General features: G+C 36.3%; 1 protein-coding gene and 1 pseudogene across 9 annotated transcripts in view; one reads left to right on the forward strand and one right to left on the reverse strand.

Annotated features, from left to right (window-relative positions):
* The window catches only part of Esr1 (estrogen receptor 1), a 399315-nt gene that overhangs the window by 172885 nt on the left and 200734 nt on the right, over positions 1–25696 (reverse strand). The gene's annotated exons all lie outside the window — the stretch shown is intronic.
* On the forward strand, positions 18383–20541 carry LOC109682189 (isocitrate dehydrogenase [NADP] cytoplasmic pseudogene; annotated as a pseudogene).

Here is a 25696-nt window from a genome sequence, read left to right on the forward strand (position 1 = left end):
TGAACTCAGTGGTAGCTGGAGGAACTTTTACAGCATTTGACAACACTCATTCCATAGCCTCCATGTCCAGAGTCCTTGCCATTGGGTGGGTGTCTCATCACTTAGAGACAGATACGCAATTATAGCCATCTGATAACTCTGCTGGTGCTGGGAGCCCTCTCTTCTTTGTTTAATCACTGAATCTGTACTTGTTGAATTCAGTTTAGATTTTCTCATTCTTTGCTATGCTCTGGCCTAAAACTAAAGGCTGGCTCTCCTCCTTGGTCCTACAACCAGCCTCAAGTTGGAGACTCAGTAAGCCGGACGTGATTCACCTAAAAAAATCCACACTCCTTTGCCTAGTTGAGTATGATTTGCAGATGTCCCAGGAAGTATGTGCCAATGTAGTGGGATTTTTCCACTGAGATTCATTGTCCTGTAATAGGATAGAAACTATGACCTTGGAGTCTTTAGCACCAAGCTCTCACCAGCTGAGCTAACCATCTCTAAGTTTCAGAGGAAGTTTAAGGTCACAGAGATTGGGTTGCCCTTTTTCATTTTATTCTCTAAAGATAGGGTGAATTACCTTGATTGCAGAAGTTGCCCAAATAAAAATATTTCAGCTTTGAGATTTTTTTCAGAACAGTGTGTACTCATAGTAGAAGTGGAAAAAACAATCAGAATGAATCCTCATGTATCAGTTACAGAATCCCCCTGAAAAGAAACCTGATGACAGTGGGATACCTTGCTGAGAAAAAAATTGCTTTGAACATAAAATCATCAAACTCTTTGCCAGTCATTGCATTAAGAAAACACGTTCAAATAAAAAGATGGGACATGTTATTGTTTCAGAACAACTTTCCCAATTGTTTAGAAAGCTTTTGTTGCTTATGAAACTTTTCCACTATTTAATGTTACTTACCTTTAGGAAAGACTGAAAGCATTTTGATATAGGCATGGAAAAGTTAACTTATTTCTGTACAGCTGCATGTGTAACTCCTGAATGAATAACACCAGTCATTTGTACGTCAATTTTAAACAAGGAAAAGGAAGAATTAGAAGTGAATGGCTTGGTAATATCCCTACCATTTACAGTGGTGGCTGTTTTTCACCATCAGCACACAGATGTAACTAACAAGCATATTAGATGTGTGCTAGCTATGAATACTTGTTATCAATATTTCAATTATATGATGATGACCTTCAATGAGCATATTCAATATTTGTGAACTCACCTAAAATATAATTAAGTGCCAAATGGAGAATAAAATACTTAACGTGTGTGTAATGTAGGATCTGAATACAACCATGGTTATATACATTATTCTTATAGTAAAGTAGCTGGTCAGCCTCACTTCTCAAACAGAGAAGAAAACATTTAAAAAGAAAGTGAATCACAATGAAGAAAGATTTCTTAAAATGAAAGAAATGAAGGAGAAATGTCCCACTAAGCCTATTTAAGAATATCAACATTTTTACATTTTTATTCCTAAATAATTCATATACAGTATTGAAAAGATAAAATACAAAAGATAAAATAAAAATCATACCAAATTCCCTAACCCAAGGCTAACTACCATTAGCCCTTCACTGCATGTCCTTCCAGAATCATTGACCCATTTGCTTATCCGCCCCCTCTCTGTTGCTTAGGTAAGCCTATATAACGTCAAATGCTTAAACATTGCTGGTAATCCACTTTCTACATAGTATGCACCATGCCAATAAATACACTGTTACATAAGTTAATTTGTTACGCTCCAAGAGGATTCTTTTTTACATAATATCACCATTGGTTTGATTTTGACAATATAAAAAGATTTTTTTTTAAATCTGTTCACAGTCATGATCAAAATTATGAAAGTTAAAAACAATGTAAATATCCAATAATTCAGGAAATAAAAGTTACAGCATGTCCATAATTAGATATTAATGCAACTCCTCTAAAAAATTTTCCTTTGAAGAATCCTCACCTACATGAGAAAATGATAACTGAATAAACAACATAATCCCAAATTTATAAATTTTTAAAGGCATGACATATGTAAAATGATTAGATACTGTGATTTTTCAAAAGATATTTCTTTTAAAATATCATAAAATGAGACAGATATGAATATTTTTAAATATGCAAGACCTTTTTTGGAGAAAATTTAAAATTGTTATTGAAATTCATTTTAAAAGACCCAAAATAAAAAGAGAGTTGCAAAATGTTAATGGGTGGAAGACTAAATATCATAAAGATGTCAGCTCTCCTCAAATTAATTTTAAAATCTAATGCAATTTCATTAATCATTGATTTAAAAATTTATTTGAAGCCAAAGTAGCCAGAAATAGTGAAAATAATTTTGAAAAACAAAATCCCTTTCAAGGATTATAAAGTCAAAGTATTTACAAAGTTACAATAATTAAACTGTGGTTTTAGTGGCTGCACAGACAAAGGAATAGCAAAGACAGTTTAGAATTACATTCTTTCATTTAGTAGAACTTCATATGTAGTAGAGATAGCTTTGCACATCCACAGATAAAGAATGAGATATGTATTTAATAACCCCAGGACAATTTGATCATCCCTATGTTAAAAGAGAAAATTATTCCTGCCTCACATGATGTACAAAACTTTCTTTCAGGTGGAATAAGTAACAAAATGTGAAGGAAAAAAAAGCAAAGCTTTCATATTTTAGAAATAGATTAATAACTTCACAAAGTCCAGCCAGAGAAATATTTATTAAACTAACCTCAAAACACAAACTATGAAAAAGTATGATAAATTCAGCAGTTTAAAGATAAAAATGTTGGCTTCCAGGGTAAAATGGCAGATTAGAAGCTTCTTGCTTGTGACTCTGTGAATGAAAAGAGTCAGGGTAACAAAGGAGAAACTATTCCAAAGACAAAAGGAGAGACAGAGCATCAGGAAACATTAAAACGGTGAGAGGCAAGCTGGAAAGCATGGACAAATGGAAATGTTATGCAGAGAAAAGACACAAATAGCCTATGGCTCCAACCTTGGCTTCCCAGGTGAGAGGGAAAGCCAAGGCCACAACCACAAGTTAAACCAAGCAGCCCTGGTAACAACTGCTAGTCCTAGATGCAGGATAAGCCCACAGATCTTACAAGCCTTAAATTCAGTGTGGGGATTTTGTGTGACTCCTCCTACGTGGCAGGTCAGCATTGGAGAAGAAATCCATTTTGTCACTCCCCATACCTCAGACAGCTAAGGTGCCATCTTAAGGGGGAGAGGGTATTTAAACTATTATAGGATCTGAAAACATGAACAATCACAAGTCAGTGAGCCTGGGGACACCCTACCACAGTGTCTGGTTGGAAGACAGTCACAAGAGGTAATTATGGAGATGGGAGAGGGTCAGATGTGGAGATGTGATCACACTGAGAGGTTTAAGCAACAGGGACCTCCAGCTGTGGAGTGTAGGTGATCAGCAGCCCCACACTCTGTGGCAAGTTGGGGCCCCACTGCCTGAGGATTACTGCAGACACTGAGACCTCTGAGCCCAAGCTGATGGCCATAGGATTGCTCAGCCTCTGGAGCTGCCTCTCTACCTTACGTGGTTTGCTGCCAAGCAGGATTGAAAGCTCTAAGCCAAGGTCTGGTAGATCATTGCTTCTCCAGCCTTCTCATTCCACAGAGTGGTTTACTGCTGAGCAGGATCTGAAAGTACTGAGATGGGCAGGTAAGGGACGAGGTTCCCTCAGTTCTCCCTCTCCAGTGCAGATCTTAGCCCTCAGTTTGCTTCACCCACTTTCTGATGCACTTAGGGCCACCCCTAGGAATTGGACACATATCACTTTAGGTTATCAAACTGTGGAGCCTCTGGAATCAGTGGGAATCTGCCCAGACCAAGCTGCAAAATTCACTGGGGCAAGCAGTGGCTCTGGTAACAAAGAAGGGAAGCTTCTAAAGTGAATGCATTCCTCAATCTGACAAATGACCCTTGACCAGACGAACCTTCAGCCTACATGCAACAGAAGCAGAAACAGTTGGAACAACAATAGATTTGAGTTGTGACTCACTATCCACCCCCACCTGGCAGATTCTAGTATTAGAAGATCCAGAAAAAAGCTTCCATAATTCTTCATCACTTTTTCACTTTTTTCTCTTTTTCCTCTTCTTTCTTTCCATTTACTGCTTTAATACTGCTTATACTTTAAGCATCTTTTAAGCTTTCATTTTTTTCTTTTTCTTACATTTATCTAATTTTATTTGCCCATTGTTCTTTATTTTGTAATCAGAACTTTTATCTCTTGCCCATTTATCTTCCTCTTCCTTTATTCTCCTTTTTTATTGTACTTTTTATTTTCTTTTATTTAAGATTGCTTCTTTCTTTTTTCCTTTTCCTTGTCACCCTCTTTATTATCCTAATAACTTTTAACTGCATAGTTTATTCTTCATTGTTCTTGGCATTTTCTTTTCTATGTTGATTGGTGGTGTAGTAGTTGGGTTTAATTGACTTTAGTTGTGTTTCTAATCTGGTTTGTTTTAGTGCTGTTCCTGTCACAGTTGTTTGTTTTCTCCTCTCTGAGACCTCATAAGAAGGATGCTTACTAAGAAGACCCCCTAAATAAAACTAGAAGAGATATGCATATCAACAGATGCACAAATCACAACTTAGAAACACAAGAAATATGAAAAACAAAGAAAACATGACTCTTCCAAAAGTTCACAACTCATTGATAACTAAACCAGAGATACTGAAATGGTTGAAAGACCATACAAAATTTGAAAGTCTAATTTTAAAATGACCAGTGAGAATACAAGAAAGTAGTCAATTCAATCCCTGGACAAGAAAGTCAACAACTTAGACAAGAATTCAAGCACTTGAATGAGAAATGCAGAAAAGAGATAGAGATCCAATTATAGGGGGAAAAAACCAGAAATCTTGGAAATGAGAAGCTCAATAAATCAAATTTTAAAACCCAATAGATATCAACACTGATAAACTAGACTAGATAAAAGAAAGAGTATAAGAGACTGAAGACAAGGTTGAGGAATTATATATTCTGAAGTAGTAAAGAAAAAAATTATGAGCAAAGATGACCACAGCATCTAAGACCAGCCTACAAATCTGTGGTGTAGAAGAGGGAACTGAGATACAGACTAAAGGCATAAGACAATTATTCAATGAAATTATAGCAGAAAATTTCCCAAATCCAGGGCAAGAAATGCACATGTAACTACCTGAGGCATTTCTAGTCCCAAATGGACATTCCCATAAAAAGTCTTTCCATGTCATGTTATAGTTAAAATGCCAAGAGTATAGAACAAAGAAAGAATGCTGAGAGCTACAAGAAAGAAGCACCAAGTTACCTGCAAAGGCAAACCCTTCAGACAACAGCAGATCTCTCCAGAAAAGCCCTAAAAGCAAAGAGAGCATGGACAAATGTATTTCAAACCTTGAAGCAAAGTAACTTCAAAACCAAGATGAATATGCCCACCAAAGTTTTCCTTTATAATTGAAGGAGAAAAAAACCCTCCCATGGCAAGAATAAACTAAAGCAACTCATGACCTTGCAGAAGGTACTTAAAGGAATACTACATAGAGAAGAATAAGAAAGACACACATAGCACAAGAACTCAGGAAGGAATAAATCTTACTAGAATAAATGAGAAGTCAAAAAGAAATCAAGCATTACTAACTCAGTAAGCCAACGAATCTCTAAGATGAAAAAGGGACAATTTAGTACACACATCTCAATAATAGTCCTAAATGTAAATAGTCTTAATTCTTCAAATAAAAGACATAGACTGACAGAATGGATTTAAACAAACAAACAAACAAACAAAAAGATCTAATCATAGGTTGTCTACAAGAAACTTACCTCACTGGCAAAGGCATACCAAGACTAAGAGTGAAAGGATGGAAGATGACATTCCAAGCAAATAAAATCCAACAGCAAGTAGAAACCATATCTGACAAAGCAGACTTGAAGCCAAAATGGTCACTACACATTAATAAATGGAACAATCCATCAAGAAGATATAATGATTGTAAATATATAAGCACTGAATGTTGGTGCATATAATTTCATGTTTCATAAAACAAGCACTATTGAACATAAAGAGACAGATAGGTCAAGATACAATAATAGTATCTGACTTCAATACCCCACTCTCATCAATGGGTAGATCATCCAGATTAAAAGATCAGCAAAGAAAGTGTAACAAAGATCAAATGTACTTAACAGACATCTACAGAATATTTTACTCAACAGTGGTGGAATACATTCTTCTTAACACACCATGAAACTTTCAACAAAACATCATATTTTAGAACAAAAAGCAAGTCTTAAGAAATATAAGAAAGTTGAAATATTTTCTAGTACCTTATCAGATAATAATGGAATAAAATTATAACTCAATGGCAGGAGAAACTACTGAAACTGTATGAACACACAGAAATTGAGCACGATCAGTGGGTCATTGAAAAAATCAGGGAGGAAATTTTAAAATTCTGAAAAACAAATGAAAATGAAAGCACCATTTCCCAGAACCTTTGGGATATAGCAAAGGCAACTCTAATAGGGAAGTTTACAGCTAAGGGTTCCTCCATTTAAAAATCAGAGAGCGCTCAAGAAAATAACCTAAGCCTATACCTCAAGGTCTTAGAAAAACAAGAATAAGCCAAACCCCAAATTAGTAGATGACATGAATAAAATGGAGACTAAAAGAATAAAACAAAGGTCAATGAAAAAAGTTTGTTCTTTCAAAAGGCAAACAAGATTTGCAAACCCTTAGCCAAACTAATCAAGACAGAAGACCCAAACTAATAAAACTAGAGTTGAAAATGGAGCTATTACAATGGATAGCTCTGAAATTTGGAGGATCATAAGGGAATATTAAAATCCATAAGCATTAAGATTGAAGCATTTGTAAAGATTATCTCTCTCCCTCCAACAAAAGTCCAAGATTAACAAAATTCACTAATGAATCCTAACACACATTTACAGCACTAGGGTTTGTACTCAGGGTAAGAGCATCAGGCAGGTGCTCTTACCACTTGAGTAAATCTGCTACCTCTACCAGACCTTTAAAGAACCAATACCAATGCTTCTCAAAATATTGCATGAAAGAGAAAGGAAGAAGTGCTACTAAACTTATTCCATGATGCAGGTATCGACTTCATACCCAAACCAGAGAAGACCACAACAACAACCAAAAAAAGAAAACTAAAGATCAATTTCCTCACAAACATAAATGCAAAGATCCTTAGTAAAATACTTGCATACTGAATTCAATGACACAATAAAAAAAGATCACACAACATGATCAATCTGGCTTCATTCTAGGGATTCAAGAATGGTAGAAGATATGCAAATCAATAAATGTAATATAGCACATGAACAGAATAAAGGACAAAAAACACAAGATCCTCTCAAGAAATGTGGATGAAGCCTTTGAAAAACTTCAACATTCCTTTATGAAAAAGACCCTGTAGAAAATAGGAATGGAAGGATCACACCTCAATATAGTAAAGTTTATACATGACAAACCTATACTAACATCATGCTAAACAGGAAAAAACAAGAAGCATTTCCTCTGAAGTCAGGAACGAGATAATGGTATCCATACTCTCCATTCTTACTCAAAATAGTGTGTTAATTCTTAGCCAGAGCAATAAGGCAAGAAAAAATAAATAAAAGGGATGCAAATAGGAGAGGAAGAACTCAAATCATCCTTATGAATAGAAGAACTGATCCTATACTTAAAATTAAAGGCTGGGGTCTCGTAACAGTCTTAGGAGGCATTTGGTGTTTTCATGCAGATGTTTTCTGTGAGGCTGGACTCTACAAAGAGAGTGGAAATAGATATAGGATGAGTTGGACTTTGACATGATGGGACATATTCCCAAGCACATTAGTCAGAAGTTGAAACCACAAAGGACATAGGCCAGTAAACAGGAACTTGTTTGATACCTGGAAGCAAGATCAGAATCAGTAGGTGAGTTGAGACACCAGGAAATTTTAATCCAACTCCAATCCCAGGTCTTTTGAAGAGATGAAAGGACTTGACCATTTTTCTATGTGAATGGCATCTTTCCACCAGTAAATTGCCCAAACTTTGGGGTCATCTTAAATTTCCTTGTTTTTCTAACATCTTCACCTCCATGAAGTTTATCTGTAAATTATTTCAGCTAGGAGGTTGCACCAGGCATGATATTTGTTACATAAAATACTCTAAGTAGGGACTGGGCTGGGGATGTGGTAGAGGTCTTGCCTAGCATGTGTGAGGCCTGAGGTTAGATACCCCACCACCACACACGGACACACACACACACACACACACACACACATCTAAATAAAAGTATAAGAAGTTTAAATATAAAATAAATGTAAAAATAGTAGTTTTCTGAAGTAAGCTTTTAAAGATAAAAACATCTAAATATAATTTTATATGCCTCTCACCTATTTTTATCTTACAACCAAAAAGCATAAACTAAACCGATGTGTTGCCTGCAGGAGTGACCAGAACATCTCTTTATAAATCATTCCCTTTGCAACTTCACCTCTGTATCCCTCTTAGGGATGGCCTTTTTTCTGTGGTTTGCAGGCAGTCTTGCCTTAGAAGTGTGTTGCTTTATATCTCCTAGATAAGTTTTTAAGCAAATGCCACCAAATTAACCTATGTGATATTTAATCAGGAATTTCTCAAAAATTGCTATCAATTCAGCCCTTTTTTTATTCTCTTTCTTTAAGCCATAAACTAGAAATTTTCACCAGATATTGGACTCAATTATTAGTTCTAACTATTGTATCTCTAATAGCAGAAACAAAATTATCTTCTCAACATCCTATCTAAACAAACGTTGTTTTTGAATTCTTCCTTATGTGGCTAAATAATTTGTAGCAATTTTCTGGCCATCTGCTTATATTATTATAATTATACTACAATGGGAGCATCAGATTCATTTTTGTGACATTCCCCATTTGAAACATTCATTTTACATATTTGTTAATGAAGAGACTGGCTTCATCCACTTCAGTAAGTTTCCTAGTTGCTTGTAATTATGCTGAGTTAACGTGAAATATAACTATGACAACTGCTGAGATTGTTTTCAGGATCCAGAAACCTGTATATATTACAGTTAGCATTAGTTTAAATTCTAATTTGTCCATTATTAATTGGAACTTAGATCATAAAAATTAAGATTTGAAAGATGCTCTGTAGAATACTGAATCCTGAACCTACTTTTTCAGAAGCAAAACATGAGTGCATGTGTTAGTATGTTCTACTGCAATAATAAAATACTTGAAGTAAAATACTTCTTGGAGAAAACAAATTTATTTAGCTCTAGTTTTGAGAGCTGGAAGTTAGAGATTGAGTTGCCCCATTGGTTCAGCCTCTGGTGAGGGCAGTGGGGAGGATAAGCATCATGGTGGGAGTACATACAAGTAGGATCACATAGCAAGCCATCAAGGCAGAGAGTGAGAAGAGGCCAATCTTTCTCTTTCATAACAAACTACTCTTGAAGGAACTAACTAGGGTCCCAGAGGAATTATGCAATCCTTTCTGAGGACAGTGTCCCCAGTGAGTTAACCACTTCCAATATACCCCATCACATAAAGGTCCCACTACCTCAACACCACCACACTGAAAGTCACACCACCAACACTTAAACCCACAGGGCATAAACCACGCACAACTCATAACAGTGAAGAAAAATTAAGTGATATGCACAATGATTGCTCATACCTTTGAAGAAACCTTAGTCAGGGACCTATTTGATAAAATGAACTTCTATATGGCAAAACAGTCAGAACACTCAAACAAAAAAAAAGGCTTTACAACAAAACTTGAAATTATCTGAAGCAACCAGGAGTGGGAAAGCTTGTGAGAGTGGCGGAGGGAGGAAAACTCCACAGGAGAGGAGGGAAGACCCACTTTCCACATGAGCTGTAAACAAACATGGCTGCTGGCAGGAGCAGCAGCACCACCCAGTAATCAGAAGCAGGAAAGCTTGTGAAAGTGGCAGTGGGAGGAAAACTGCACAGGAGAGGGGGGAAGACCCACCTCCCACATGAACTGTAAATAAACACGCAGGCCCCGGAGAACACAGGTGCAGTGTCACCTCCCCCAGTGTGCTTGGAAAGGGGAAAGCTTGTAGCAGAGACTCACGCACAGGAGAAATCTCAGTAAACAAAGCCTGCAGGGCCAGGTGAGTGCTAAGCTCACCCCAGAGATCTGCATAAATAACATCTCCAGCAACAGCAGGCTGACAGCAGCAGGCAGGCAAGCCACAGCCACAGATACCATTCTCAGAACTGACTCCAGACTCTTTTTTTTTCTTTGTCTCCCTACCTTTGATGAGAGAACAATCAAATTACACCTGCAAGCTGAAAAACTTACTGAAACTCTATTGCATTTGAACTTGGGACACTTGGTGGGGGTTTTTTTGTGCGTATGTGTGTAGTTTTGTTCTACTTTATGCATCCCCTTTGATGAGACAACTACAGAACAACATCTGAGGCACCATCTCCAGGACTGGAGACTGAGACGGACACCCAAATTATTAAGACTGAAACTTCATTGCATTTGAACTTGGAGGTTTTTTGGTTTTTTAAAATTTTCTATTTTTTCATTTTATTTTAATACATTTTTATATATAGATTTTTGTTTCATTTACTTATTTTTTATTTTTATTCTTATCTTTATTTTTTTATTTTTGATTTTCAATCCTCTCTCTGTCTCTCTAATGTCTGTTCAGTTTACTGTCGATTAGTACACTAAAGCTCCCTCTTTATACCTTTGAAACCTTCTTGTCTGATACCTTGTTCTGTTTTCTCCTTCCAGTCTGTGTATTTGTTTTTCCCATTTCTTTAATTTCTTGCTTTCCATCTCAACTCACCCTTCCATTTTAAATATTACCATTGTTATTATTACAAGCTAGAAAATACTTAATTACACACAGTACAGGGACAGTAACAACACCAAAGACAATGACGGGAAGACAGAAAAAATAGGGAAACCAGTTTCCCCACAGCAAAAAATTAGTACAGGAACCAGAGGGGAATGAAGAAAACAGGTACTCAGATCCAGACTCCAACAAAATGAAGATTAACTATGCCAAAGGACCCAATGAAGTCCACAAGAATAATTTAAAAGAAGACATACTACAGGTACTCAATGAGAATTTTATAGAGATGATACTGGATAGGGTCAACCAAAATGTACAGGAGACACTCAAGAAATTCCAAAACAACAAAAATAGAGAATTTGAAAAAGCACAAGAAGAAATAAAGGAAACCATAGAAGCACTGTATAAACACCACAGTGAAAGAGAGAACACGATGAATAAACAGATAAATGAACTCAGGACAAAAATAGACAACATTAAAGAGGAAATGACCCAGGATATGAAAAACCTCAGAAAAAAGAACGAAACAGAACTGCAAAACAAAACGGAAGGCCAATCCAGCAGAGTAGAACAAACAGAAGAATCTCAGAACTTGAAGATGAAATGGTAATTAAAGGAAAAACCAAAGAACTATTAATTAAACAACTCAAGACCTGTGAAAAGAAAATGCAAGAACTCACCAACTCCATCAAAAGACCAAACTTGAGAATCATGGGCATCGAAGAAGGAGAAGAAGTGCAAGTGAAGGGAATGCATAATATACTTAACAAAACAATAAAGGAAAATTTCCCAAATCTAGAGAAATCTATTCCCATACAGATGCAAGAGGCCTCCAGAACATCAAATAGACCAGATTAAAATAGAACTACCCCACAACATATCATCATTAAAACAACAAGTTCAGAAACTAAGGAAAGAATATTGAAGGCTATAAGAGAGAAAAACAAGTAACATACAAAGGTAAACCCATCAAAATCACAGCAGACTTCTCAACAGAAACATTAAAAGCAAGAAGAGCGTGGGGTGAGATCTTCCAGGCACTGAATGAAAATAACTTCAACCCCAGGATACTCTACCCAGCAAAACTATAATTCAAAATAGATGGAGCAATAAAAGTCTTCCATGCTAAGCAGAAACTAAAACAATATGTGACCACAAAGGCACCACTACAAAGGATTCTTCAAGGGATTCTGCACACAGAAAGTGAAATCCAACTTAACCATGAAAAGACAGGCAGCACCAAACCACAGGAAAAGAAAAGGCAAGAAAGTAGAGAGTAACCTCAACTTAGATACACACAATCAAACCTTCAAACAACTAAGACAACTATACACAATGGAATTTTATGCAGCCATGAAGAAGAACGAAATGTTATCATTCGCTGGTAAATGGATGGAACTGGAGAACATCATTCTGAGTGAGGTTAGCCTGGCCCAAAAGACCAAAAATCGCATGTTCTCCCTCATATGTGGACATTAGATCAAGGGCAAACACAACAAGGGGATTGGACTATGAGCACATGATAAAAGCGAGAGCACACAAGGGAGGGGTGAGGATAGGTAAGACACCTAAAAAACTAGCTAGCATTTGTTGCCCTTAATGCAGAGAAACTAAAGCAGATACCTTAAAGCAACTGAGGCCAATAGGAGAAGGGGACCAGGAACTAGAGAAAAGGCTAGATCAAAAAGAATTAACCTAGAAGGTAACACCCACGCACAGGAAATCAATGTGAGTCAATGCCCTGTATAGCTATCCTTATCTCAACCAGCAAAACCCCTTGTTCCTTCCTATTATTGCTTATACTCTCTCTACAACAAAATTAGAGATAAGGGCAAAATAGTTTCTGCTGGGTATTGAGGGGGGGAGCGGGAGGGGGTGGAGTGGGTGGTAAGGGAGGGGGTGGGGGCAGGGGGGAGAAATGAACCAAGCCTTGTATGCACATATGAATAATAAAAGAAAAAAATAAATAAATAAATAAATAAAAATAAAAGATAAAAAGAACATTAGAACTGTAAAAAAAAAAAAAAAGAAAAAGAAAGTAGAGAGTAACCTCAACTTAGATACACACAATCAAACCTTCAAACAACTAAGACAACTAAATGGCAGGAATCACCACATACTTATCAGTACTAACGCTTAATGTTAACGGACTTAATTCACCCATCGAAAGGCACCGCTTGACGAAATGGATTAAAAAGGAAGATCCAACAATTTGTTGCTTACAGGAGACCCATCTCACCGACAGAAATAAGCATAGGCTAAGGATGAAAGGCTGGAAGAAGATTTACCAAGCCAATGGCCCCCAAAACCAGGCAGGAGTAGCAATACTTATCTCTGACAAGGTAGACTTCAAACCTACATTGATCAAACGAGATAAAGAAGAACATTCCATACTAATAAAAGGGGACTAGACCAACAAGAAATAATAATCATTAACCTGTATGCACCCAATGTCAATGCACCCAATTTCATCAAACATACCCTGAAAGACCTAAAAGCATATATAAACACCAACACAGGGGTTGTGGGAGACTTTAACATCCCATTATCATCAATAGATAGGTCATCCAAACAAAAAATCAATAAAGAAATCCAAGATCTAAAATATGCAATAGATCAAATGGACCTAGTTGATGTCTACAAAACATTTCATCCAACTTCTAAACAATATACATTCTTCTCAGCAGCCCATGGAACCTTCTCCAAAATAGATCATATCCCAGGGCAGAAAGCAAGACTCAGCAAATATAAGAAAATAGAAATTATACCGTGCATACTATCTGATCACAATGCAGTAAAAGTAGAACTCAACAACAAAAGTAAAGACAAAAAACATGCAAACAGCTGGAAACTAAATAACTCATTACTTAATGAAGAATGGATTATCGAAGAACTAAAAGAGGAAATTAAAAAGTCCCTGGAAGTCAATGAAAATGAAAACACAACCTACCAGAACCTACTGAAAGATTCCAAATCAATGACCTAATGATACATCTCAAACTCCTAGAAAAACAAGAACAAGCAAATCCCAAAAATAATAAAAATAAGAGCTGAAATCAACGAAATAGAAACCAAAAAAACCATACAAAGAATTTATGAAACAAAAAGTTGGTTCTTGGAAAAAATAAACAAGATCAATAGACCCCTGGCAAACCTGACTAAAATGAGGAGAGAAAAAACACAAATTAGTAGAATTAGGAATGCAAAAGGGGAGATAATAAAAAACACCATGGAAGTCCAGGAAATCATCAGAGACTACTTTGAGAACCTATATTCAAATAAATTTGAAAATCTTAAAGAAATGGACAGATTTCTAGATACATATGATCATCCAAAACTGAACCAAGAGGAAATTAATCACCTGAATAGATCTATAACACAAAATGAAATTGAAGCAGCAATCAAGAGTCTCCCCAAAAAGAAAAGTCCAGGACCTGATGGATTCTCTGCTGAATTCTATCAGACCTTTAAAGAAGAACTGATACCAACCCTCCTTAAACTGTTCCACGAAATAGAAAGGGAAGGAAAACTGCCAAATGCATTTTATGAAGCCAGTATTTCACTTTTCCCAAAACCAGGCACAGACACCTCCAAAAAAGGAGAACTATAGGCCAATCTCCTTAATGAACACTGAAGCAAAAATCCTCAACAAAATAATGGCAAACCAAATTCAGCAACACATCAAAAAGATTATTCACCACGACCAGGTAGGCTTCATCCCAGGGATGCAGGGGTGGTTCAACATATGAAAATCAATAAACGTAATAAACCACATTAACAGAAGCAAAGACAAAAACCACTTGATCATCTCAATAGATGCAGAAAAAGCCTTTGATAAGATCCAACATCATTTCATGATAAAAGCTCTAAGAAAACTAGGAATAGAAGGAAAGTTCCTCAACATTATAAAAGCTATATATGACAAACCTACAGCCAGCATTATACTTAACGGAGAAAAACTGAAACCATTCCCTCTAAAATCAGGAACCAGACAAGGATGCCCACTATCTCCACTCCTATTCAACATAGTACTGGAATTCCTAGAGCAATTAGGCAAGAAGAAGGAATAAAAGGAATACAAATAGGTAAAGAAACTGTCAAAATATCCCTATTTGCAGACGACATGATCCTGTATCTTAAAGACCCAAAAAACTCTACTCAGAAATTTCTAAACATCATCAATAGCTATAGTAAGGTAGCAGGATATAAAATCAACATAGAAAAATCATTAGCATTTCTATACACTAACAATGAGCAAACGGAAAAAGAATGTATGAAAACAATTCCATTTACAATAGCCTCAAAAAAAATCAAATACCTAGGTGTAAACCTAACAAAAGATGTGAAGACCTCTACAAGGAAAACTATAAACTTCTGAAGAAAGAGATTGAGGAAGACTATAGAAAGTGGAGAGATCTCCCTTGCTCATGGATTGGTAGAATCAACATAGTAAAAATGTCTATACTCCCAAAAGTAATCTACATGTTTAATGCAATTCCCATCAAAATTCCAATGACATTCATTAAAGAGATCGAAAAATCTACTGTTAAATTTATATGGAAACACAAGAGGCCACGAATAGCCAAGGCAATACTCAGTCAAAAGAACAATGCAGGAGGTATCACAATACCTGACTTCAAACTATATTACAAAGCAATAACAATAAAAACAGCATGGTACTGGCACAAAAACAGACATGAAGACCAGTGGAAGAGAATAAAGGACCCAGATATGAAGCCACACAACTATAACCAACTTGTCTTTGACAAAGGAGCTAAAAATATACGATGGAGAAATAGCAGCCTCTTCAACAAAAACTGCTGGGAAAACTGGTTAGCAGTCTGCAAAAAACTGAAACTAGATCCATGTATATCACCCTATACCAAGATTAACTCAAAATGGATCTAAGGATCTTAATATCAGACCACAAACTCTAAAGTTGATACAGGAACGAGTAGGAAACACTCTGGAGTTAGTAGGTATAGGTAAGAACTTTCTCAACGAAACCCCAGCAGCACAGCAACTAAGAGATAGCATAGATAAATGGGACCTCATAAAACTAAAAAGCTTCTGTTCATCAAAAGAAATGGTCTCTAAACTGAAGAGAACACCCACAGAGTGGGAGAAAATACTTGCCAGCTATACATCAGACAAAGGACTGATAACTAGAATATATAGGGAACTTAAAAAACTAAATTCTCCCAAAACTAATGAACCAATAAAGAAATAGGCAAGTGAACTAAACAGAACTTTCTCAAAAGAAGAAATTCAAATGGCCAAAAAACACATGAAAAAATGCTCACCATCTCTAGCAATAAAGGAAATGCAAATTAAAACCACACTAAGATTCCACCTCACCCCTGTTAGAATAGCCATCATCAGCAACACCACCTACAACAGGTGTTGGCAAAGATGCAGGGGAAAAGGAACCCTCTTACACTGTTGGTGGGAATGTAGACTAGTACAACCACTCTGGAAAAAAATTTGGAGGCTACTTAAAAAGCTGGACATCCATCTACCATTTGATCCAGCAATACCACTCTTGGGGATATACCCAAAAGACTGTGACACAGGTTACTCCAGAGGCACCTGCACACCCATGTTTATTGCGGCACTATTCACAATAGCCAAGTTATGGAAACAGCCAAGATGCCCCAGCACTGACGAATGGATTAAGAAAATGTGGTATCTATACACAATGGAATTTTATGCAGCCATGAAGAAGAACGAATTGTTATCATTCGCTGGTAAATGGATGGAATTGGAGAACATCATTCTGAGTGAGGTTAGCCTGGCCCAAAAGACCAAAAATCGTATGTTCTCCCTCATATGTGGACATTAGATCAAGGGCAAACACAACAAGGGGATTGGGCTTTGATCACATGATAAAAGATTTAGCACACAAGGGAGGGGTGAGGATAGGTAAGACACCTAAAAAATTAGTTAGCATTTGTTGCCCTTAATGCAGAGAAACTAAAGCAGATACCTTAAAAGCAACTGAGGCCAATAGGAAAAGGGGACCAGGAACTAGAGAAAAGGTTAGATTAAAAAGAATTAACCTAGAAGGTAACACGTGCACAGGAAATTAATGTGAGTCAACTCCCTGTATAGCTATCCTTATCTCAACCAGCAAAAACCCTTGTTCCTTCCTATTATGGCTTATACTCTCTGTTCAACAAAATTAGAAATAAGGGCAAAATAGTTTCTGCTGGGTATTGAGGGGTTGGGGGGAGAGGGAGGGGGCGGAGTGGGTGGTAAGGGAAGGGGTGGGGGCAGGGGGGAGAAATAAACCAAGCCTTGTATGCACATATGAATAATAAAAAAATAATAAAGTCCACAAAAAAAAGAAATTATCTGAAAATAATGAAAACTTTTGGCCTGAAAGAGAAAAGGTCATTTTACAAATACTAAACATTCCATCTTTAAAATATATCCACCATACCCTCTATATACATTTATTTTGGTGCTTCTGCTGTACAACTAAGCCACATTCATTAATTGATGCTTTTATTGAAGAGGTAGAGTGTTTTGTGTCCACAGTATTTATTCCTAAATCACAACTATGGTCTCTGGGCTATTAATATCTTATTATGCATGCATCTATCTTTCCCAATGATCTATGTCACTATAATGACATAGCTAAGCAAGCAATACAATGAAAAAGCATTGATCCAGGAGTCATGCCTGAGCAGGTACAAGCTGTGTGACCTGGACAAGAACAATGATCTGAACAACAAAGAGCTGAAATACGTGATCTGTAAGTTCTTTTCAGCTTTAAAAATATTCATTATCCAAATCAAAACCATTACAAAGCAAGTGAGCAGATAGACTTTCTCAAGGCCTTGGGTTTACAGAATTCAAAAGTGCTTTGGTTTTGGGCAGTATTAGGGTTTGAACTCAGGGCCTCCTCCTTGCTAGGCAGATTCTCTACCACTTGAGCCATGCCCCCACCTCAGAATTCAAAAGTAGCAATCTATTCATACTACTTATTGCTCCCCAAACTTTGACATTTGTTAGATTCTATCCACAGCAAGAGTCCTTCTAGTGAGTATATCAAAAACCATTTAATTTTGCAAAAGAAAATCCAAATTTTTGCCTGGTCTGAGTCATTGCCAGCATTGGTTCTAAAATTCTAGGTGAAAAATGGCTATTCTTGAAAAAAATAAATGAAAACCACTCTTCTTCCTCCTTTAAAAATGAAAAGTGGAGCTTGGCAAAGTGGCTCAAGTCTATAATCCTAGCTACTCTAAAGGTGCAGACCAAAAGAATTGCAGTTAGAGGCCAAACAGGCCAAAATGCTCATGAGAGGCCATCTCAAGCAATGGCTGGGTCTAACAGTGCACATTTCATCCTAGTTATGCGGAGAAGCACCAGTAAGGGGGCTGACCCAGTCATAAAATGAGACCCTACCTCAAAAGTAACCAATGAAGACCCGCCCTCTGGTCTCTGGCTTAGTGCTGAGGACAAATCCGAGCTGCACCCGCTACGACCCAGCTAAGGACTGCCCGTGTGTGCGCGTGGGTTTGAACATGCGAGTAGCTGTGACGCCCGGCTGCTCGTCAGCGAACATTCCCCTGCAGGCGATAAACTGCATTCAGCTGAGGCTGCAAGACTGAGAGGAGTTGGGGTGACTAGAAAGGTTTATTCAAGTAAAAATGTCCAAAAAAATCCAAGGTGGTTCTGTGGTAGAGATGCAAGGAGATGAAATGACACGAATCGTTTGGGAACTGATTAAGGAAAAACTCATTTTTCCCTATGTGGAACTGGATCTGCATAGCTATGCTTAGGCATAGAGAACCGTGATGCTACCAACGACCAGGTGACCAAGGGTGCTGCAGAAGCTATAAAGAAGTACAATGTTGGCATCAAGTGTGCTACTATCACCCCCGATGAGAAGAGGGTTGAGGAGTTCAAGCTGAAACAAATGTGGAAATCACAAAATGGCACCATCTGAAACATTCTGGGTGGCGCTGTCTTCAGGGAAGCTATTATCTGCAAAGATATCCCCCAACTTGTGAGCGGATGGCTAAAACCCATCATCATAGGTCGTCATGCTTATGGGGACCAATATAGAGCAACTGATTTTGTTGCTCCTGGGCCTGAAAAAGTAGAGATAACCTTCACGCCAAGTGACGGAAGTCAAAAGGTGACATATTTGGTACATAACTTTGAAGATGGTGGTGGTGTTGCCATGGGGATGTACAATCAAGGTAAGTCAACTGAAGATTTTGCACATAGTTCCTTCCAAGTGGCTCTGTCTAAGGGTTGGCATTTGTATCTGAGCACCAAAAACACTATTCTGAAGAAATATGACGGGCGCTTTAAAGACATCTTTCAGGAGATACATGACAAGCAGTATAAATCCCAGTTTGAAGCCCAGAAGATCTGGTATGAACATAGGCTCATCGACGATATGGTGGCCCAAGCTATGAAATCAGAGGGAGGTTTCATCTGGGCCTGTAAAAACTATGATGGTGATGTGCAGTCAGACTCTGTGGGTCAAGGTTATGGCTCCCTTGGCATGATGACCAGCATGCTAGTTTGTCCAGATGGCAAGACAGTAGAAGCAGAGGCTGCCCACGGGACTGTGACACGTCACTACCGCATGTACCAGAAAGGACAGGAGACATCCACCAATCCCATTGCTTCCATTTTTGCTTGGACCAGAGGGTTAGCCCACAGAGCAAAGCTTGATAACAATACTGAGCTTGGCTTCTTTGCCAAGGCTTTGGAAGAAGTCTGCATTGAGACCACTGAGGCTGGCTTCATGACAAAGGACTTGTCTGCTTGCATTAAAGGTTTACCCAATGTGCAATGTTCTGACTACTTGAATACATTTGAGTTCATGAACAAACTTGGAGAAAACTTGAAGATAAAACTAGCCCAGGCCAAACTTTAAGGCCATACCTGGGCTTAGGAAAACAAGTGTTTCTGGTAACTAGGTCCACAGGTTTACAATTTTTTTATAACACTCAAGAGTAATGACAAAATCAGTTTTGTAATTTGTTTTGAAGACAGAGTTGATCTTTTCTATAAGTTTACAGTCTTTTTCTTATTCATACAGTTATTGCCACCCTCATGAGTGTGGCAGGGAGCCTTTAAAAGTTGTACTTTATTTTCTAGAAACACCTAGGAATTACTTTGGTACTCATCCATACTGTCACCTTTTTCTCATGTTCAGATAGAAATGACCAAAATCAAGAGTGCTCAAAAGGATAAAATGTGTGTACAGAAGAAATTTACTCCCTTCCCCTGTATCCATAACTATGGGCACTGGGAGGTTTTGGTGTTACAGGTGTCCTGTTATGCAAGGTATAGCTGTCACTGAACTTGCACATGATTGAAAAAGAGTATATGAGTGTTACTAAAATGTGTTAAAGACACTGCCGTCATTTTTGTGCAGAACTTATTGAATGTGTCCATTGTGCTATGCATTTTGAGACCAGTTCAGAATCCAGAATGAGTACTGCCTAGAGGTTTGCCTCTCCGTTTGTCTCTTCCTCCTCCAGGCCTGGCCTGAGTACTATGCTACCCCTGAATAGCATACTTCATCCATGTGCAATAATGTAAGCTGCACCTTTTTTGGACATCTACTGGCCCATTTTATTTCTTTTATATAAATGTGATTTCCCAGAGGTTGATATTAAACACTATTCAGTCCTATTCTTCATCTGAACTGTTAATTTTAATTAAAATTAAGTTGCTAATGAAAAAAAAAAAAACCAATGAAAAAAAGGCTGGTAGAGTGGCTCAAGTGGTGGGCACCTGCCTAGTAAGTGTAAGGCCCTGAGTTTAACCCCCAATACTGCCAAAAAAATTAAAAATAAAAATGGCCTCTAAATTAATAGTCAATTATTTGAGTATTAAAACTTTAATTAAAGGTTACTTGTTAATAGTTTAAAATACCCATTATAACTGTAAGAGGTTTTATGAGTCCTTAGCATAATCACAGAGCAAAAACATACAGTAGGTAACAAAAGACAAAAAGTAAGCATTCAAAGCACACCAGAGAAAAATCACAGAAGGTGATAGAAAGAAAAAAGGAAAATGAATCTAAAACAACTACAAACCATCAACAAAATGGCAGTGGTAAGTCCTTATTTGCCTTGACTGTAAATGAATCACATTCTCCAATCAAAAGACATTGAGTGGTACAGTAAATTTTGTTCAAATGACCCAAATATATACTACCTTTGAGAGACTCACTGCACATATAAGGACACACAGAGTGACTGAAGATGAAAGGATGGAAAAAGATATTCCATGAAAATGGAAAACAGAGGTTGTTATACTTGTATCAGACAAAATAGACCTTAATTTAAAAAACTATAAAATAGGAAAAAGAAGGTTATTTATAGCGACAAAAGGGTCAATTCATCAAGAGGATGCAACAAATAAACATGCATACAACATCAAAGTACCTAAATATACAAGGCACAATATGAGTAGGGAATTTTAATACTCCACTTTTAGCAATGGACAAATCTTGCAGACAGAAAATCAATAAATAGAGCTCAGACTTAAGACTACATTTTAACAAGAATGTTTAGAGAACATTCCATCCAACAGCATCAGAACACACATTCTTCTTAAGCATACATGGAATATCCTCCAGGATAGACTTGTCAAGCCACAAGACAAGTCTTAAACTTAGGAAGTCTGAAATCATATCAACCACAACAGTATGAAACTAGAAATTGGCAACAAGTGGAATTTTGGAAAATTCACAAATACATGAAAATTAAATACTATCTTCCTAAATATTCAATGAGTCAAAGAAAAAACAACAGAGAAATTTAGAAATCTCTTGCAACACTTGAAAATGGATACACAACGTACCAAAAGTTATGGAATGCAGAAGCAATTCTGAAAGGGAGGTTTACAGCAATAAATGTCTACATAAAAAAAGAAGAAAGAAAGCAAAAAAAAAGAATGAAAAATTTCAAACAACCTAACACCACACCTCAAAGAACCAGAAATAGAAAAATCAAGTCCCAAGTTAGTGGAAAGGAAATAATAAAAGATCAGAGCAGAAATAAAGGAAACAGATGAGGAAAACAATATAAAGGATGATTGGCTAGACTAAGAAAAACAGAAAGGACTAAAACAAATAAAATCAGAAAGTGGGAAGATTACAAATAATACTCAAATATGAACACTTCAAATTATGAAGGCTCATAAAAGATGACTTTAAAGAATGATATTCTAATAAATTTGATAACTAAGAAAGACTGCATAAATTACACATATAACCTACCAAGACTGGGTCATGAAAAACAGACTAATAATGAGTGAGAAGAGTAAATCAGTAATAACAAGTTTCCACCAAATAAACCTTGGGACTCAATGGCTTCATTACTGAATTCTTTCAAACATTTAAAGAACTAGTACTAATCCTTCTCAAACACTTCAACAAAACTGAGGTCTTCCAAACTCATTTTATGAGACCAGCATTAACCTGATACCAAAATCAGACAAAAAGACTACAAGAAAAGAAAATTGTAAGCCAATGCCACTGATAAATACAGATACAAAAATCTTCAAAAGAAAAAATACTAGCAGAACAAATTTCAACAGAAAATTGAAAGACTCATTCACCATAACAAAGTGTGATTTACCCAAGAATATGAAGATGGTTCAATATATGCAAATTTATAAATGTGATACACTGAATTAGCAGAATAAGGGACAGAAAATATATTATCCTCTCAACAGATGCAAAAATTACATTCGACGAAATTCAGTGCCCTTTCATGACAAAATTTCTCAATAAATTAGGTACAGAAGGAATGTATTTTAACACATTAAAGACCATGCATGAAAAACCTACAGCTGACATCATATTCAATGGTGAAAAGTTGAATGCTCTTCATCTAAGATTAGGAATAAATCAAGGTTGCTGACTTACTATTACATCATAGTACTGGAAGTCCTAGCCAGAGCAATTAGGTAAGAAAAAGAAAAAAAGGCATACAAATTAGAAAGGAAGGAGTTATATATCCCTGGTCTCTCATATACAGAAAACCCTAAAGACTGCACTAAAAAATTGATAGAACTAACAAGTAAATACAGTAGTTTCAGGATACAAAATCATCATACAAAAGACAGCAGTGTTTCTACACAGTAACAATGAGCTATCTGAAATCTAAATCCAGGCAACAATCCCATTTACAATAGTTACAAAAAACATAAACTCAGCAATAAATTTAATCAAGGAAATGAAAGGCCTGTATAATGAAAACTAAGCATTGATGAAAGAAGCTGCAGAATAGACAAATAAATGGAAAGATAGCCCATATTCATGGATTTAATAATTCAGATTGTTAAAATGTCCATTCTAGCCAAAGTGATTTACAGATTGAATGTAATCGCTATTAAAATTCTAAATATATTTTTCACAAATATAGAAAGGACGATCTTAAAATTCATATGTAACCACACAGACCCTGAATAACTGAAGCAATCTTGATCAAAAAGAACAAAGCTGACAGTATCACAATAAGTAGCTTCAAAATATATTACAAAACTACTGTAATGAAAAGAGCATTGCACCAGCATACAAAGAGACACATTGACCAACAGAACAAACAAGGAAGAAATAAATCCATGAATTACAATCAGTTTATTTTCAACATGTGTATTAACCAATAACACAAATAGAAAAAGGATAGTCTCTTCAATGAGTGGTACTGGGAGAAATGGGTATCTACTTGCAAAAGAAGAAAAATAGACTTCACACTATATATAAAAATCAACTCAACATTGAAGATATAGACATAAAACCTGAAGCTATAAAACCACTAGAAAAAAAATTAAGAGAAAAGCTCCATGGCATTGGTCTAGACAATTTTTCATTTATTTGTCTGTCTGCCTGATACAACTTCAAAAGCATAAGCAGCAAAGGAGAAAATACACAAATGGAATTTCACTAAGTTAAATGCACAAGAAATGAACAATAAACAGAATGAAGAGACAACCACCAGCATGGAAGAGAATATCTTCAAAACATATATGATAAGGGATTAATATCCAAAATATATAAGAATTTAAGCAACTCAAGAAAACAAGTAACTCATGTGCAAAATAGGCAAAGGTCCTAAACAGATACTTTGCAAAAGAAGAGATTCAAATGGCCAACAGGACTGGAAAATATAAAAAGAGTTTCCAAATTATTAATCATCAGGGAAATGTAAATTAAAACCACAATGAGATAGCACCTCAAACCTATTCCAATGACTATTACCAAGAAGATGAACAATAACAAGTGTTGGCAGAGATATAGAGAAAGAAGAACTTTACACCTCTTTGGTAAGAATGTAATTGAGCTATTATCAAGGTTCCTCAAAAAACCTTAAATATAGAAATCAACTCCACTAATCAGCAACTAATCACTGATCAGCAACTCCACTAATGGGAATATATCCAAAAAATGAAATCCATATATCAAAGATACATCTACATTTTCATGTTCCTTAATACATTATTCATAATAGCCAAGATATGGAATTAAGCTCAGTGTCCATAAACTGATGAATGGATAAAGAAAAATGTTGTATATACACAAATATTATTCAGTCTTAAAAAAAAGAAACTCTGACATCTGCAACAACATCGAGAACATTATGTAAAGTGACATAAAAGTCAGACACAGAAAGATAAATACCACATGATTTCACTTAGATGTGGAATCTAGGAATTTGAGATCATAACAGTAGAGGAGAATGGTAGTCACTGGGGGTCAGGTGACGTTGGTTGAGGGGTACAACAGAAATAATAAGCATGAATGGCTTATTTTTATAACATGGCAACTATAGTTAATAACAATGCATTGAATACTAGACAATCACTGTAAGGTTGATTTTAAGTGTTCTCACACAAAACTTGGTAAGATAATATGTTAGTTAGCTTCATTTAGCCATTCTACAATGTATACAATAGTTTAAAATATCATGTTGCACACAATAAATATCTGCCAGTTAAAATAATTTTAATTAACAATAAATAAAATTTTTTAAAATTTAAATTGCCATTCTAGCGATCATTTTTTTTGTGGTGGTATTGGGAACTGAGCCCAGGGCCCAGTGCTTGCTGCTTCTTGAGATATGTCCACAGCCACTTTGTTTTCATTTCAGTCTTGAGAATGTCCGTGCTAACTATGCCCAGGCCAGCCTCAAATCATAAATCTCCTGCCTGTACCTCTGCAGTGGCTGGGATTGTTGACATGTACCACCACACCTGGTTTCTGACTGTAACTTAAATAAAAATAAAGTTATAATTATTTCGTCCATATTCTTTGGTTAATTTTATATAACAAACAGTTAACTTTTACCAAAATATTAAATAGTTTTATATTTTTTCAATGTCTTTTCATAGCCAATTATAACACACACATATACACTAACTCACATCTGAATAAATTAGTAAAATCCAGCATGCCTGAAAATATCCCATATTTTCTAGAAGTACTGGCTTGCATTTATTTCTGGATTTTCTACCTTACTGTACCTACTTATTCTGTATATAGGATAGGCATGAAAACAAAATACACATCTGTATTCTGTACTTCAACATAAACTGTCAGGGGTGTGACATAATGGACTCTTGCATTGAGTAGAGGAGAAAAGTAGATAAACTTTCCAAATCCAAGATACTCTGACTCTAATTGTTCTACAGTCCAAAATCTGAAAGACTCATATTTTTGGTTGAGATAAATGATAAAAAAAAAAAGTGGTCCCAATTTTTTAATCTTTGCCATATAACTCTGAAGCCTCCTCTCATTCTGCCCATAGACTCAGACATTTGACTCACTGTGGTCCACTGAATGCCATCAAATAATACAAGCAAAGACTTTT

This window comes from Castor canadensis, chromosome 1, assembly GCF_047511655.1.
Source record: "Castor canadensis chromosome 1, mCasCan1.hap1v2, whole genome shotgun sequence".
Classification (NCBI taxonomy): domain Eukaryota; kingdom Metazoa; phylum Chordata; class Mammalia; order Rodentia; family Castoridae; genus Castor; species Castor canadensis.